A 9,691-nucleotide genomic window follows, 5' to 3' on the forward strand; every position below is an offset into this window, starting at 1 on the left:
ACGCAACGACGTAATAATGCAATTTCACTATCGGATTTGTAATATTCGGGTAAACGATCCCACAGAATATCTGTATATTCACTAAAACATTGTTTAAAGACGGTAGGAGATATAATTTGGAGCTCCTCCGATGTTATTTCACAGGGATTTTTTATGCGTAGAGTCGTATAGATATTCACAAGTCGTTCCATTATGTGACACTGTTCACAATCTCGACGTTTAGGTCTACAAGAATCAATATGCGTATGTAGCCAGGGTTGATTAAAATGATCGTAGCACAATTGATATGATTGCACTTCACTATCACACTGCAAATACTTGGGTAAACGATTCCATAAAACAGGAATGAATGCACTATAATACTTCAAAAGCAAAGCCTTCGGTAATGATTCAAGTTCATTTGCTGTTAATGCCAATGGATGTTTCGCCGGGTGGATAGCATACATACTTGCACATCTTTCCATCTCGACCTCGACTTCAGTAATGATCCAATTTTGAAAAAAGAAATCTCGTCGAAACTTGTACCACCTCAGGAATACAAAAGATGCAACACAGGACACATAAATTTGTCGAGGGAGGGGCAGGTGCATTTTGAAAAAAGAAATCGCCATCTCAGGAATGTAACACAGGACACATAAATCTGTCATTGAGAGCAAATACTTCCAGTCTGATGCAAACTTTCATTTTTTCTCAGAAAAAAACAATATATTCCTCTAAGCAAAAATTGGGGGAGGGGCATTTTGAAAAATAAATCTTGTCGGAACTTGCGCCACAATACAAAATACGTAACACCGGACACATAAATTTGTCATTAGTGTGACATGTAAACATCTTTGGTCACGGAGTCCAATAATTAAAATCGTCTTCGGCAAGAGCACTTTAAAAAGAAAATTCCGTTCAATCTGATATACCAGAAACATAAATCAGTCATTGGAGGGTATGGTGTAAAAAAATCTTTTGTCTCTTCAAAGTGCCGCCGCACCCCCGCAGTGCGAGAACCTTCCCCTCCACATGCCGTGCAGCCCCGCAACGGTCCCCGCGCTCCCCCGTCCCCGCTCCCCCCTGAGAGCCCCATGGGTTAGAACTGGTATAGCCTTACTACTGTTACAATATATTGTTGATGAAAATCTTCGATCGTGAAATTGCACCCCCTAATTTTCACAACTGCATTTTAACCCTTTTCCCAATGTTACAGCGAAAAAATTTTTTCATCATATGAAGCGCATACATCATATTATCATGTGGCACTGTTATTTTTTTCATCCGACAAATTTCCAACAAATGGCGATCACTTCAACTTCACGAGTGAGGGTAAATCGACCAATGACAAGTAAAGATACACGGTCCATCTTGACTCGCTCAGCCTAAAAAATGTTCTTTTTAATACTTGGTGTCGAGACGCTGCCGCGTGTCTAGATAAACAAACCCTCCCATTACATCGGGGGCCCGTACAGGACCAAAATAGGCAAAATTAATTGAACGAATTTAATTTCTCGTTTTCCCTAAAGTTGTATTTCAGAAATAAATCCTGGACCTTCTGTCTAGGTTGGTGGTAGCATATTCGTTCGTTCTAATCTACTTCTTATATTCCTACTCTTATATTTCTCTTTTACCGTTCGTCTCTTCTTGACGTAACAGTGGCATAACGATATTTGAATTTATGTGCTTTCAGTGCCATACTGGATGAAAATATTGAAGGCGATGAATCCCCGATTTTACTAACGCAATTTGTTTTACAAATACCAAACATCGTCATCAATCCCTCCATTGAAGATTTACAAAATCACTTCAACAAAGTCATCGAAAATGTTCTTAATATTCACAAATCCATAATCATGTGGGGTCAACGTCATATTTCCAGTTTCAACGAGTTTAATTCCGCAGGTAAGAATTTTTATTTTAGTATGATAACCCCTCGTTCAAATTATTAATAGTATTTTATTATTATTGAATATAAAGAAGGATTTCATTAAACAACTGCGGAAAAGGACGATATATAACATATGAAGTCATTGCATAAGACGAAGGCTTAGGCTTACTATAACAAAACAATCTTACTGAGCCAACCTGAATGTCGCTTTGCGTCAATTCGAGCTTCCTGAGTTAAAATCGCAGGTACGAAAGGAACTTGACAAACGCGGATTTTATGTCAAAATTTAACCATGTCGTAATTATTTCAGAAAGATCATCCGTTATTTTACAAAAATATGATTCTCGTGGTTGTTTTATGAAAGATTAAACGACTAAAAGCGGTGCGGTCTCTGAAAGAAAATCGTTATGATTCTTAAAATTATATAGTTTCAATTTCTGATTTAATCAAATTTATTGAAAATCACATCGCGTCTACTACTACTTCCCATTAAGCTGGACCTCATAAAGTTCTCGACAAAAATGGTGATTGAATTTAGTGTTTAGGAGAAAAGTTTATCCCGATGACTGGTGCAAAATGAAAAGGGCGGATATTTGATAGACCACTAATCCGTAGTTTATTTGAAGACGAAAATTGAATCGAAAAAATGAGCGACACTGGGAAGGAAGCTTAAGGAAAGGTACTTTAGTGTCCGCCTCCGATTTTGATAATTTTTTTCTATGTTATAGTCCATCCAAAAATAAGAGACACGTATTTTTTTTTTTTATCGGCCGAAAGTTATTTTTAAGGGGTGAAATCAACCCTTAAAGTTCGGCATGTTTTGCGTCTGTTAGATTGTTTTATATAGAAGCACTCAACCGATCGAAGTGAAACTAATTGCAAAATGTTCGGCATGTCAAATAACTCATATGACATGTCCAACTTCTTATGCATCCTTACGGCAAAGGGGTGAACCACCACCGAATATTCAGAATTTTTTCGTATAACAAAAACTTACAATCCGATTTTAATAAAAGAAATGCCATTTTGCCCTGACTTTTATTTGGATAAACAATTTAAACGGAATGTGATGGGCCGGACAAGTACTTTTAACACTTATTTAAACATAATTTGTATGGATCCAATCGACGTCGAATTTTGTGAATAATACCAGAGGATCCTGAAAGTCTGAGAAGAATCGATTTTCTTATAAGTCTCTGCCACCATAGAGTAAGAAATGACTAGCTTGCATGTGATTCTTTTGGATTTGAAAGCTTCTTAGAACAATTCAATAATGTCAAAATTTGGAGTTACTAATAAAATACTTGTCCACCGATTGATATCATAAATTTTAGTGCTGCACGTAATTCAAATGGTAATTTTTTTCAATTCATTAGAAAATACTTGGCCTCGAATTGATATAATAAATTTTAATATTGCACGTAAATTAGATGGGATTTTTTTCAATTGATTTAGCTGTTCGAATCAAATAAGAAGAATGAGGCATCGGTTTCCAAAATGATTTCAAGGGCGATTGTTCGGTTTATTATTTTTTACTTGTTATTTGATTCTTTTGACACGTTAAAAAATAGATGCAGATTAGTTTTTTTTTAATATAACGTTTTTTCAAGATCTGTAAAATTTTTTTCGAATTGTTCTGTATGTTTTTTTATGAAATAATTTTTTTTACAATTAAAAAAAAATTTTGTTCAAAGTTTTTTTTATGGGTGGAATTATCAGCAAACGAGGGACCATCAATGTACTTGTCCCAACCTTTCTTTTCCCTAGGGGAAGTTTATGGTTTGATATCACGTCTTTTTTTTCAAAAGATCCTTATTTATATTCAGATGACTATAAGATTTTAGTTTAAATTTCTATGAATTGTTTATAATTTCCGGCGTATAACGTTGGTTTTCACGAAAAAAGACCTATTTTTCGTCGAAATTGTACTGAAAATATTTCGATTTTCTCAAAAGTTCCTCATTTATGTTATGACAGTTATAGGATTTTAGTTTAAATTTCTATGAATTATTTGCTTAGTACATATTTATAGATTACATTCTCATACGAACATTTTTTGATGGGACAATCTTTTTCATGAAATTATCAGCAAATAAGGGACCATCAATGTACTTTTCACAATCTTATTTTCCTTAGGTATGATGTTCGGCTTATAAAGTTGGTTTCCACCATAGAAAACCAATTTTTCGTAAAAATTGTAGTGAAAATATTTCGTCACAAGTCTGCCCTTGAACTTTGGCGATTTTTTCTCTTATACTCTAATATGTTATGCCTATTAGGAACTCAACAGCATGGAGGAATCCGGGACGAGGCCCGAGAAATTAATTTCGGTTTATAATGTTGGTTTCCACGTAAAAGACCAATTTTTCTTCAAAATTGTACTGAAAATATTTAGGCACTGGTTTGGTCTTGGACTTTGGTGATTTTTCTCCTTATCTTCTAATATGTTTTGTCTATTGGGAACCCGAGAGCATGAAGAAATGCGTGTTGTGGGCCGTAATATGATTTTCGGCCTATAACGTTGATTTCCACGAAAAACAACAAATTTCTCGTCAACATTGTACAGAAAATATTCCGTCACAGGTCTGTCCATGGACTTGGGCTATTTTTTTTCTTCTACTCTAATATGCTATGCTTATTGGGAACCCAAGAGAATGGTAGAAAGCGGGTTGGGGGCCGAGATATGATTTTCGGCTTATAACGTTGGTTTCCAGAAAAAAGGACCTATTTTTCGTCAAAATTGTACTGGAAATATTTCGGCACTGGTTTTTTCTTCCACGTTGGTGATTTTCCCCCTTATCTTCTCATATGTTTTGTGTAATAGGAACCCAAAAGAGTGAAGAAATGCGTCTCGTGGGCTGTAATATGATTTTCGGCTTATAACGTTGGTTTCCGCGACAAAAGATCTATTTTTCGGCAAAATTGTACTGGAAATATTTTGTCACCGGTCTGTCCTTGGCCTTTGGCAATTTTTTCCAAGTCTTTGAACGAAGAAAGAACTGACGTAAAGATATCCTTAATAGAACAGATTTTATTTATCCCTTTTCTTCAAAATTCAAATGAAAGAACACGGAAAATCCAACAGATTTGCCCACTTTAAATGTCGCTTTTGCATTCTGAATCTAGAGATTTCATCTCATCCAAAATGTGCCCTCAGTGAAATATATTTCCAAAATTTGCAAGTGGCCGCTGAAGTCCAATTATCCACAGTTTGATAGTTGCTGAAAAAAAGTACCCGAAAACTTCTAACATTTATTATGCCAGAACTCAAAGCAGCAAAAAAACTAAGCGAACTTAATTCAACGGAGCAACAGAATTCAAAGACGTTTAAGGTACCTGCATTGGTTTTGGAGGAAAACCATTTCAGGACAATTCAGAAATGAATTTAGAAATTCAAAAACTCAGAATAGAGTAGAAAAAGGAAAATTGAAGTATTTAGGAAAGCAGCAGACTTTTGTGATGAATTTTCTAGATTACATGATACGGTTGGAGTAAATGATTTGAATGATTGGCACACATGCTGCAACACAGAAATATCAAAGTTTGGAAGTATTCGCTGTATATCAGTCATATAAACTTCAATACTATTTGAAAACGAATACTTAAAAGCTTACCGAACCAAATTCCATTATATATTACCATAATCAAAGATAAGGGGTGATCCGTCGCATATATATTTATCCACAAAAATTTCAGAGTTCGCAGGTATCTGCTGCGGTTCAATGTATCTGCGCAATGAGCTTCGAAGACAGCAATTTCAAATCTATCCATAAATGAGCAACTGAAGACTTTTATAATCAATTTTTTAATTAGAATAACTACACACTATACCAAGACCAGACTTTTTTTTGAAAATCTGATTTATAAAATGTGCAATTCAAGATCATGGTTAGAAACCTCTCGAATCATGTTACCACAATCATCATGAAGGAGTAGAAATTCATAAGACACATATTAGGCAACGAATTAATAATATGAATCGATCCGCTGCAAACTGATGGGTTGAAAACAAGGATCGGAGAGGGCAGAGCCAAACTGAATATCAAGCAAATTATGGGGATGTTTAAAAATAATGACAACACAAGATATAAATTAGAAAACATTTATTCAATTAAAGTTACTAATATTCTAACAGTTGCGAGTATTTTAGTTCTATTTATTCGTATATATAACCTTGACATATAACCACGCCACTGACGATATATTCGCACTGGACAATATTTTTCGTACTCTGGTTTAATTGAAGGATTATATCAGTTAACAATTATTTCCAATCGAACGAAATAATGAAATCTTGAAAAGTTTCGTTGACATACATGCATCGCGCATTTTTTATATTCTTTTTCACACACACATCACAGACTACATTTACGCGGCCGCTTTGATACCGGTTTAATATATCACAAATAACAACATAAATAGTAATCTGCACTTCTTTAGATGATGAAAATTATTTTTTTATTTATCCCGCACGCACTTCGTAATGTCGAAACTCTATTCTTACGATCAAAAACTGACACATGGTTTGTACCCATATATATATGTATATTGATTGATTTATGACTGCTGTTACCAGTTGTGCTGCGCCGTGTGCTACGTTCTGAAGTTGACGTCATATATATTGTACATTCATAGTCAGAACTGAAATGCACATGCTATATGCTTGCGCATGCCATTTCAAACTTTGATGTAATTGGCCCAGGATTTTTTTCATTGCTCATTGGTTGGAACAAGAATATTCTCACCGGGAATTGGTGATCATGGGGGCCAAGGAGCCTATGCTTGTAGCGGTCAGAGTACGCGTATACAGATACGTCGAATCCCGAATGTGTTAGTAACTTTTGCATAATCTTAAGCCCGTGCAAAGTTTTTTCTCAGCAATTACGACACCGATCATGCTGATTTTGGGCTCATTCGACAGAGAACTTCTTAATTAGCTGAAAGTTCAATTTTCAAAGCCGTACAGAACTCATGAGTTTCGTAATTAAAGAAAATCGCATGCCAATTTTACCCCCACCACGGCGAATCGTTTTATTCAGAGAAAATATAGTCTTGGCGAGAGCCTCAGGCCAGCAGACAACAGAGCTGTCAATGTACTTGTCCCGAGACTCTACCGAGTCTCTTGATTTCACATATTCATTGGCTGACATCATAATCGTATAGAGAATCGAATACTTTGACATGCTTTACGTGAGAATTGTTAGTTTTCGTTCTATTTATATAAGTTTCTGTTTTGAATGATTTACGAAAACAAAATAAAACTCAAATATCGAGAGTCGCATCGACAATTCCCCGCCCAGAAGGCAAACAAAGCTGACTCAAGCCTTGCTATCAAGAGACTCGGTAGAGTCTCGGGACAAGTACATTGACAGCCCTGTCGTCTACTGGCCCAAGGCTCGCCGAGTATACTTTCTCTGAATAAAACGATTCGCGGTGGTGGGGGTAAAACTGGCATATAATTTTCTAAAATTGCAGAGCTCAGGAGATTTTTTATAAATCAAAAATTAGTTTGGAGACTAATTTTCAAAATCCCTTTCGAATGAGCACGAAACCAACACGATCAGTAGCGTGAATGCTGAGAAAAAACTTTGCACAGGCTCAAGATTATGCAAAAGTTACTAACACATTTATGGATTTGCCGTGTCTGTACAGAACACCATCAAAGGCCTCTTGATGCCAGCTATAACCCATTTATATGGAAGCTCGAGTCCCGGGATCCCGGCTACAGAAATAATGAGTTGTGATTGGTCAGGATACTCGCTGTACCGTTCCAGCGGAATAAAGTTTATGAATATATACCTATATATGTAAGAATGGGTTTTCTTTGGATGAAAAGAAGGAGTTGAGCCGTTCGATGCCTAAAAACAGGTTTTTATTTTGTTATTAACAAAGTGTACTGAAAACAAATGGAGAGAATACTCCGATTCTAACCTAAAAACAGGAATCGAAAGCGATGTCACTTCTCCCACGTTTTCTCTGACTCTGCCTACCGTCCTGCTGTATCGAGGTCTAGCGGTGTAGCAGTCGGTATGGCAGTCTCGGCTCTTCTGCCGTGAGATAAAAGGTTTTGCTTTTACATCCCCCCCCTTCCAGATGGGAAGAACACCGGCAGTGTGTGCGAGTTCAGCGAATATCGTCTGGTCCGTTGTATGGAAGGAGTTTGGAGATGTGGTAATAGTTTGATTCCCGTTTTTTATGTCCAGAATCTACTTCGTAAATAGTGTTTGAGATCTTGCGAATTATCGGGTACGGGCCGAGTCTAATCTCGTCTAATTTTCTCCTGTTTAGTTTTGCTCCATTTTCCACATAAACCAAATCCATGATGTTTAGATCGAGGTTTTTTCGGTTTTTATCGTACCTTGATTTATTGTATTCGTGGTTTCTCAAAGAATTTTTATATGCTGCTTCTTTATCGTTGTTTAAGTTTCTTTTTTCTGATAATTCCTCTGGGACTATCAGATCTGTTTTCCCGAATAGTAAATATTCTGGACTGAATCCCGTTACTGAATGTTCCGTCCGATTATATTGGTCTGTGCATTCTTCTGCAATTTTTGACCATGCTCGAGATTTTGTTTCATTTATTTTACATCGAATTCGGTTTACGAGAGTCTGATTAAGTCGTTCATTAAGCCCGTTGGAAAATGGGCAATTTATTGCTGTAAAAATTAGATTTATATTTTGGTTCTTTAAATAGTTTTTAAATGCGTTCGAGTTTATGCCACTGTATTGGTCTGTAAGTAGTGTTCTTATTTGATATTTGTCTTGAACTTTCTTTAGTAATTGTATGAAGTCTTCGGATGTCTGATTCTTCGATGTGAGTATGAACGCGTATCTGGTGAAGTGGTCTATCAAAAGATGTAGGTATCTTTTTGTAGATCTATTTCCTGCGAATCCTCCGATCGTATCCAGAGAAACGATTTCAAATGGTTCCTTCGGCGGGCCGAGTTTAGATAGGAGGCCATAGTGTTTACTTCGAGTCTTATTTTTGGTGCAAATTTCGCATTGATCGTAAATCCGTTTTGTTATTTTCTCTATATTCGGTAGATAATACGAGTGCCTTAATTTGTCCATAATTTTGTTTTTACAGATGTGTCCGTAATCTTTGTGAATTTTTGATATCAGTTTTATCCCGAATTCTTCTGAAATTATAATTCGTTTTTGGTTTCCTTTTTGTTTGTACAATATTCCGTTTTCAACTACAATCTTCTTCGGATTTTCCCGTAAGGCTCTATTTGTATTTTGGTCTTGTTTTATATTTTCGATCGTAATAAAGTTTACCGTCTTTAGCTGCATTTCTACATTATCTACATTTGAGAGAACTGGGTTTCGTGAAAGACAGTCTGCTTCCACGTTGTCTTTTCCCGGTTCATATCTGATTTGAAAGTCGAATTGTGATAGAAAATGCATCATATCCCCTAATTCTTCGTCAGTTCTTGCTCGAATCTTCTGACCTTCCAACGGTTTATGGTCAGTTATGACCAAAAATTTTCTTCCGATAAGCCAATATTGCCAATATTTAATCGCTTCTTTTATAGCTAGGCACTCCAAAAATATGGCTTTCTTTTCTTTTTGGTGTCTATTTAGCTTCTTTGAAAAAAAAGCGATCGGTTTTAATTCGCCATCCTGTTGTCGTTGTTTTAATACTGCTCCAATCCCGTCAATGCTGGCGTCTGTATAAATAACCGTCGGTGCATTCACGTCGTAAATTGCTAGTATCGGTTGTGAGCACAATAATTCCTTTGCTTTTCTAAATGCGCTCTGACAATCTTCTGACCATAAAAATTCGGTGTTTTTCCGGAGTAAGTTATGTAGTGGTTCTAG

This window comes from Venturia canescens, chromosome 5 (assembly GCF_019457755.1).
Source record: "Venturia canescens isolate UGA chromosome 5, ASM1945775v1, whole genome shotgun sequence".
Taxonomy (NCBI): domain Eukaryota; kingdom Metazoa; phylum Arthropoda; class Insecta; order Hymenoptera; family Ichneumonidae; genus Venturia; species Venturia canescens.